Genomic DNA, 9659 nt, shown 5'->3' with positions numbered 1-9659 from the left:
TTCGCCGTGTTAGCCAGGATGGTCTCGATCTCCCGATCTCGTGATCCGCCCGTCTTGGCCTCCCAAAGTGCTGGGATTACAGGCTTGAGCCACCGCGCCAGGTCGATGTTTTTGTTTTTCTTGTCCCAATCTCTAGCACCTCTGACAATGGCGCTGTATTTCATTTTTACCTGGAGTTACTCTTTTTTTCATGGCAACAACCCAGAAATATAAAACAGCCATGTCTTGCATAATTGATCTATGACAAGGTCACGTTGTCTATTTCCTAAGAGCTTCTTGTCAGTTTTTTATATGATGACTTTGAGTGGAAATGTAAATGAGATATCTGAATAGGATCATATTTTGTTGCATATAATGTCGTGCCACCATATATTAGTTTTCTCAGGGCCCTCATTCAGCGGAGTGGAAACTCATTTTTATACATTATTAAAATATAATATGAGACTCAGAAAGATAAGTATTTTTTCTCATGAACTATGATAAATTGGGCATACTTCATTTTTATTTCTCTTTCTGAAATTATAAAGATAACTTCATGATGGGCCATTCTGGGCTTACATGGTCATTTTCAGAAGAGTATTATTTTTCCCAAACTTTCCAGAAAAATCCAAGGAACAGTTCTTGTTTCCAACCCATCCTTCCTTCTCATTCACAACTTCATACATGTGTACATTTATTGTCAAGGTGATGCAGTGGTTTGGCCAGGCCTGGGTAATGTGCCCACTCCTATATTGCCTGGGAGTATTGAAATTGAAGAGCAGAATCAGAGCTACTCATGTAGTTGAAGTAGATGGATCAGATCTATTCAGGAAAAAAGGAGTGAAAGAATTACCTCAGGTTATCTGATGGGTGATGAATACCCTTAATTATGTAAGTTTTATAGGTGGGAAAAAGATACTTAATTCATTTCTTAATGTTTTAATCTATTGTGAAAATTTCAAGTGAAGGTCTTCGAAATTTTTGGTTAATTGTGTTTAAAATTAAGCATACAGGGTATGAAGGGAGTTCTGATATTTCTAGCCAAGAAGTAGTACTTGGAGCTATGACAATCTGTGATCTAACCCAGGTAGAGCACACAGTGAAGCGTAAGAAGTCAGAGTGGAGTCTTAGAGACACCAATAGTTAAAGAACAAAAAGAGGAAAGGGGATATAGAAATACAGACTGCGAAGACATGATTAAAGAGAAAGGCAGTGAATTAAGAGAAAAGTTGTGGCCCAAACAATCACCACAACCACAACAATCCCGTGAAACAAAAGCAGAATCATGCTTTAGTGTGATAGATTACAAGAAGTATTTTCAAGAGTAGAAAGAACATGCACCTAAAATGGAAGACTCTGGAAAATATGTGAAATTTACTTGAAAATATAAAATGATTTGTAAACAACTTTTAACACTTAATTTTCTCAAAGTAAAACTCTCTCAGTTATGTTTGCTGGAGTTTGTGGCTTGGCACGTGCTTTTGGATAATTTGTGTTTATTTTCTTACCTCCTTTACCACAACCCCACCTGCTTGTACAACAAAAGATTTGGGGAAAATCAATTCTCAATTTTATTTTGAATCTTACACAAAGGTAAAGTAAAGGATTTAGAAACATACATTCAACTAAGTCAGGAAAACAGATTTTATGTTGATAATTTCAAATTTGCACATAAAATGCAATTTCTTATAGCATGAAATAGAGCCCAACATTGCTTCTTATATTTGATTTAAAAATAAGAACAAAATTATTTTATTGTAATGCAAACTTTGATTAGATGATACAATTGACCTCAGAGATTATCTTCTTGCTCCTAGCATCTCTAACTTCTAGCATCCATATGATTGCATTTTTAGCCCTAAGCAGTGTTTATTACATGGTTCAAATCTGTCATTGTTGTTCAACTCTATGCTATAAAAATCCTTAACTAAAGGACTGTTCATATCATCAGTGGGTGTGGTATTCATGCTTTTTTTTCTTGTTAAAATTGGAACATGAACCAGTAGAAAACATGAAGTTTTTAAAAAACTAGTTTTATTGTCCTCTATTGTATTATAATTTACCATCACAAAATGAAATTACCCAGGATTTAATCTTCTAACAAATTGGCAGAAGGCAACATTGGTCCTCATGGTATGTAACTTACAGATCTATTCTCAAAATAAATTCTTTAAAATTAAATTACAGAACCTAGTTAAGAGTGTTACAGTGCATGGGAAGTAGCAATTAATGCTTAAAACATAAAAAAACAAAAATACTACCTTTTCCAAGCTTTTAGTATAAAGGACCATATAAGAGTCAAGGCATTTCAGTAGGAAACTGCATTTGCTTGGTGTTTCTCCTTACTTTTGAACTCATCTAGTTGTAAAAAGAAAAATTAGTATAAAATAGACACCAACCAGAACTTCCAAATTTGCATTAATGAGGACATTTGAACTCTTAAAAAGTAATATGCACTATAAAGTGTTAGACTGAGTTTTTAATGCTTCCTTGAAGAACATTATGGATACAGTAACACAAGGAGTATAAGTATCTATTACCTCAAATTTAATAATATAGAAATGTGGGTTTGCAAATAAATATTAGAAATTTCCAGGCTTAGAAACAATTTCTTTATATACCTATCTTTATATTCTCATAACTAATTTTAAATCAATATACATTTTGAGTTTCTTTTTAAAATCTGACGTGGTAAGTTTATGAGTCTAAAATAACATTTTAAATATTCCACATTGTTTAAAGCACATTTTCAATTTGCTTTTAGGAATCTTGATACAGATTCTCCTTGACTTACTAAGGAGTTACATCCCAATGAACCCACCATAAGTCAAAAACATTGTAAGTCATTAATAAAACCACTTTTTAAATTGAAAAACTCATAAGTCAAGCCATAGTAAGTCAGTATCTTCTGTACTTTTATATATCTCTTTTATATTCTGCAGTATTTAGAATTCTGGTACCATATTATTTTTATTTACACATGGTACAGTCCTGGGCACAGAATGGTTACTATCCTTGTCTGCATCTTATCTATGTGTGCAAGTAAGGTTTATCATTGGATGAGATACTCATGCCTTTCATTGTAGAGTAGAGCTGATTTCATTACTCCATTCACTGGTAGTTATGATTTTTCTGCTGAGGATACTATAATCTCTGCAGTATACTGTAAACTGTAAGATTGATGGATTGCAAGACCAAAATGGATAATGCATATCACAAGGTCTCCAGTCTGTGCAGCAACACGGTGTTTGCTGAAGGAATTCTTGAGCACTCCTCACCACCTCGGTGACAGGCAAGCTATTTCAATCCTTTGCTCTGAAATTGTTTTTAGTATCATCCCCCCCCTTCTCTCCTTGTGATAAGAATAATATGCATTTGGACTGTGGATTTAATATATGCCAAGCATTATGTGAGGTGATTTCCATACATTTTTCTCCATCCTAACAATATTATAAGGTAGGTATTATTATTATTAAGGAAGTGAAGCTCAGAGATGTTAAGACACTTGCATAAACCCAAATAGTTAATGGAAAGAAACAGATTTTGAAAAAACAAATATTCTACAGTCTATAGTCTGAACCCCAGAATTTCTTACACATTGGTCTTGCAGACGTGTTGTTGATAAGGACAGTTTAGGTCTATACACTGGCATAAACCATTGATTCTATCATTCATTTGCTCATGCATAGAGATCCTATAGAAAATCTAGTCCAAATTCTGACACACTAAGCTGGAGAAAAATTTGATCACATTTTCCATCATGTTTATTACCTAATTCAAGGTCTCTTGACATCTGTAATTCTCCTTAACTTTCTCTCTCCAGCCCCATTTAGGACATATTGAATAAAAAGTGGACATTATTCCTCTTGGGGTTAGTCATCAACTTATTTTTGAAGAGGTTAATTTCACATTTAGTCTGCCTTACTGACCTCCCAATTTAGTCCCAATTTTGAAATGGGTATACAATTTATTCCCTAGCTTTTGCAGCTAATGTTTAAAGAGAATTATTAAAATTTGAGTATAAGAACAAGTGTCTCATAGATTGAAATTTGCTCTTCACCTACATCTCTGGGCTCTAGGTATATTTTGAGTTTATTGAACATTTGTTTCACCGTGGGTTTGAATTCAATAAAAGGCTAATTTATAATATTCTTGTGTTTTAATCTTTTCATTTCATTCATAGGACTTGGTCAAGCATAAAAGATCTAGAAGCCAAGCATTTGTCTACTTCAATGGTAAAGCAGTATCCTTTGTAAGAAGAAAATATTTTATTTGACTTCATTTTTTTGTTCCTTGAAAACATTAAGATCCTACAATATTAATTTGTTCTATAAAAATTGAGAGAAAACAACTGCATAGCTATGTTCAACTTCAGAGAAACAGTTATTTGGAAAAATTTATATAATAATTGGTATTAGCAACTCCCCACCAATAAACCTACATACTTTTTATATTTTACTTTTTCACTTTTATTTATTTCATATAGCCATATATTTCATAAACTTACATGGGTCAGATCAAATGACTCACTTTTTCCTATTACCCTGTACATTTTCTTGTGAAAGCATCTGACTGTGATACTGTTTATTTAATAAATTGAAATCTAATATTAGCAAAGCCAAAGATTTATCTTTGTAAATCAGTCTCTCTGAAGGGCATGAAGGGGGACTCTTGCCCTCTATTTCTGGAAAGAAAAATTTAAATATAGCAGTTATTTTATAGTAGTTATTTTAACCTCATCTTGGTGTTATAGGGGCTTGATTCTAACCTTGCTTTAAATGGATACAAGTTTTTAGAGAATTAAGCCTAAGCATTCAAAGGGAAAGTATGACTGTCTCAACATTGATCCATTCTCATTCAGATGACTTACAGGCGAATGCTAAAGAGAAGCCATTTAGTCTCAAGTGTGCAATTTTATGGCAAAAAAAGAATTTTTTGGCAAAAAAATTCTTAAATCTCAAGAGAGATAAAATGTTGACTTGCAAAAACCTGAGCAGTGTATATACTAAAACCAAATTTTATGTTCTATATCTAGAAAAAAATTAACAAATCCTGTAATACATGGCCTGACAGATTTTGAATATTTAGATGTTGCATTTTATAAAATAGATTATATAAGTAGATTATATGAAATACTCAGTCATATGTTGACAACAACAAGAACAACAACAACACCAATTTGCTTTCACCACATCCTGGTAATGATTTATAATTACTGAAATAATAAAAATCCAACTAACTCATTCTTTCAGTCTTCAGAATCTTTGCTTGCTGATAACTGATTGAAGTGCTACATCATTCATCCATCTAAGTGATTGTAATTATCAAATTGTTTCTAAACTATCAAGGTCTAGTTATTTAGATCACTTTACCACTATAATTTCCAGAGCCATTTCTGATTAATAACCACATATAGCTGCTTAGTTTTTGATATCTGGCAAACATTTGCATATTTGGGAGCAAAAATAACAAATTACACCTTAACTTTGAATTTGTACCTCAGTGCATAGATTTTATAATTGTTTCTGAATGTCAGATGGTTAAGAAACAATTATCTTGACAATAGTGCTTATTTCATAAGTGCAGAAAAAAGTTTTTTTTTCAGATTATGCAACGAGTACTTTTTCTTATTATTACTATTATTATTAGTTACTTAGAATTGGTTCTCCTTACCCATTTAGAAAGATTAAAAAACAAAACAAAAACAAAACATGAGAACAAAAATGAGAGAAACTTCCTGATAATTAAATGATGACTAACCCATAATCTCTTAAGTACTTAAATATTTAGTAATTGCACAAAATATATCTAAGTACTGATGGCACAAAACCTGACTCCCTGCTGTGAGATCTGAGCTTGTCCAGTTGTGAAGAAACATGAAAATATAGTCATAGATTTTCTAAAGAGAAAAATATAGGCAAGAAGTATACAAAGGGTTTGGAAGATGAATTGATTCAATTTGTTCATTTGATTAGCACTATTGGTGAAAATCGTACCTTAGAAATCTAATACTAGGTGGATCACAATGGCCAAGACAGTCAATACCGCAATCTCCCTGTAGTTTAATGTCCATCTACAATAAAACAATGACAATACACATCATTTTAGAAGAAAAAAAATGAGGTATCATAGAAGTCTCAGAGGAGAAGCCGGACAGTTTTTCAGGAAGGTGAAGGAATGATTTATTCTAAGACTATCTGGTGTCAATATGAGTGAGTTGAAATTTACTGATAGATAACATTCTTCATTTTTAAAGAAAAGTATTATTTCCCAAGTGTTATTCTAGTTGTTTCTACTGCGTTCCAATAATTTACAGTATGAATGGCTGCTGTTTTTTCTATGAGAGCTGTCCTTTTCTTAAGAACCAGAAGCCTCCATCAATAGGGGCTGCTGTTTTAATTGTTTTTCTTTTTCCCCCACAGGGAGAGGGATGGTTTGTACTGATGACATCATAATTTGTTACATAAAGCAAAATTCCGCGAAAGAGTGTCTATACTTGATTTCCTCTCCTCACGTTACTCTCGAACCTACTTGAATCAGGCTTTCATCTCCATCCCCCTACAGAAACCAGTACCGTCAAGGTAACAAATAACCTGCACATTGCTTATTACAATAGTCAATTTCCAATTCTCAAGGTATTAGATCAGCAAGCTCTTCATCACTATTTTCTTCTCCAATGATTTATTTTTCTTGATATTCAGGGCACCATTCTCTGTTTTCCTCTACACTATTGACTATTTCATTACAGACTCTTCTCCTAATTTAGTCAGACCTGTAAAATCTGGAGTGCCTGGGCATTGGACTTCTACTCTTTCCTATGATTACTTTCTTGGTGATTCACCTAGACAGGGCTTTAACTAGTGTCTTTGTGCTGGTGATGCCCAAATTTATATACTTTATCTTTGTAATAGATTGAAATTATGGTTTCCCTCTTTCCTAGATGAGAATTATATCCCCCAAATCTAAAAAGCAAAATTCAGACTTGACCATGCAACTAACTGTGGACAATGAAATGGTAATGGAGATTATTTTGTCCATCCCCAGGAGAAGCTTCATGACCAGTGTGAGACTTATGTTGTTTTTCCCTTGTGCTATGAGCCTGGCAAAGTGTTAAACACATCTCTTTGTCATTCTGGGTCTCATAGTCAAAGCAACTTGGAGTACAGCCTTAGCAGCCCCAAGGTGGCTATGTAATATGAGTGACTATTTAAAAATGTGTTTGCCATAAGCCACTGAGGTTTGGGAGTCCCTTGTTTTTGCTGCATATGAAGTATTTTGACAGCTGAAAACCTCTCTTTTTCCCAGATCTCACATACTGCCTCTTTAGTGAACACCTGCAGACTGTTGTTTTACATGGTCCAAATAAACTCCTCATGATTTTCCTTTAAGTTTTTTCTTCCTGCAATCTTCTTTATCTCACTAAATGGCAATTCCATTCCTTCTGTTGATCAGGCCTTGATTTGTATTTTCTCTCACAGTTGCAAATCAATCTATTGGCAGATCCTGTGAACTTCAACATATACTATTTTATGTCTATAAATACATGATTGTTTTTAAAATTATGTTTTAAATTTTTACTATTTATTTTTTGTTGTAGAGGTGAGTTTTCTCTATGTTGTCCAGGCTGATCTCAAACTCTTGGGTTCAAGCTGTCCTCCTGCCTCAGTCTCCCAAAGTGCTGGGATTAAAGGTGTGAGCCCCTGTGTTTGGCTATATGACTGTTTTTTTGTTGTTGCTGCTTTGTTTTTACAGTTTCCTCTCTAATACAACTTATCATCTTCTCTAAACTGAAAAAATCCTGACTGATCATTCTCTCTTTGCCTCTTTGCCTCTCCTTAATATTACATTCATTGTTCCTGCAGCCTGAGTGATCACACTATTCCTGTGCTCAAAAGTCCTTAGAGTCATTACAGATTTTTGCCATTGCCTAGAGAACCTCTGACCTACCTCCACCTATTATCTCCCTCTCCCTACTCTATTTCAGCCACATGGGACCACGGTGGTTCTTCCGCAGGGTCTTTGCACTGCTGTTCCCTATGTCTGGAATGCTTTTTCCCTAATACCAAGAGGGCTCAATCTTTCACTGACTTTTGGTATTTTCCTGCGATATCATTGGATTTATGGGCCCACCCTTGTCTACTGTACAGAAATAGCAAGTCTGACCTGTGCACACTGCTCTTCTAATCACCTTCATCTTAATTTTTCTCTAAAGTGCTTAACACCATGAGACAAATAATGTATATACTTGTTTTATCTATCTTCTCCCACTTGACTACATCCCGGATTTAACTGTTTTGTCCACAACTGTACCTCTTGTGCCCAGATCAGAGTCTGGCATATAGATGTGCTCAGTAATACATGTCAATCAATGATGGGCAGGGATACAGAGAGCTATAAGGTCCTGGCTGTTCCGCTTACTGCCTTTGGGGCCTTGGACAACTTATTAACTTCTGTGCCTTAGTTTTTATAATCTGGAAAGTGAGAATAATTGACCCTATCTCATACGATTTATGTGAACCATTTTAAAGGGAAATATATAGATATAGAATTTAGAACATGACTGGTACAAAGTAAGTGATAATGAATATTACCAAAAAGGAAGACAGGAATAAAATAGTAGACTTCTATTTATTCCAATAGAAGACAGGAATAAAATAGGTGAGTATAATGTACATGACAAATTCATAGTCTCTGATTTTGGCTGAGCTGTTGCAAATTGAATCAAGTCGCATAGTCCTTACCCTCCATGCCTCCGTGTTCTTGTCTATAAATTAATAAAAATAATAGAATTTAAATAATTGGAGATAATGTATATATAATGTCCAGCCCAAGACTTATCCAGAGTAGGCACAAAAATATTTACCATTATAATGAGAAAGATTTTTTGAGTGATTAATTTGTATCAGAAAGTTACTTCTTTGGCAATCCTGTAAGACAGTTATTGTTATTATTCAACTTTTCCAAATAAATTGTGGACAGATTTGGAAACTTGTACAAGAACATGTGCTAATAATTGGTGGAGCTGGGATTTTCTATTTACTGACTTACTAATTCATAAGTATGAGTGTTCATCTTCATAGAATTTAAAATCAATCTGGCAGGGAAGTGGCTGATATAAAGAAAGTTGAGTAAATAGCGCTGTGGGATTTAAATAACCATCCAAGCCAATAATAAAAACTTCTACATGGCAGATATGGAACTTTTATGCCGTGGGTTGTGTTAACTGTAGGAATTCAGATCAAAGAAAGAGCAAACCCACAGCCAGTATCATACTGAATGGGCAAAAACGGAAAGCATTCCCTTTGAAAACTGGCACAAGACAGGGATGCACTCTCTCACCCCTCCTATTCAACATAATTGTGGAAGTTCTGGCCAGGGCAATCAGGCAGGAGAAAGAAATAAAGGATTTCACTTAGTAAAAGAGGAAGTCAAATTGTCCCTGTTTGCAGAAGACATGATTGTATAGTTAGAAAACTCCATTGTCTCAGCCCAAAAGTTCTTTAAACTGATAGCAACTTCGGCAAAGTCTCAGGATACAAAATCAATCAGCAAAAATCACAAGCATTCTTATACACCAATAACAGACAAACAGAGAGCCAAATCATGAGTGAACTCCCATTCACAATTGCTTCAAAGAGAATAAAATGCCTAGGAATCCAACTTACAAGGGATGTGAAGGA

This window comes from Mandrillus leucophaeus, unplaced genomic scaffold (genome assembly GCF_000951045.1).
Source record: "Mandrillus leucophaeus isolate KB7577 unplaced genomic scaffold, Mleu.le_1.0 Scaffold685, whole genome shotgun sequence".
Lineage (NCBI taxonomy): Eukaryota > Metazoa > Chordata > Mammalia > Primates > Cercopithecidae > Mandrillus > Mandrillus leucophaeus.
This window is presented reverse-complemented; position numbering follows the sequence as displayed.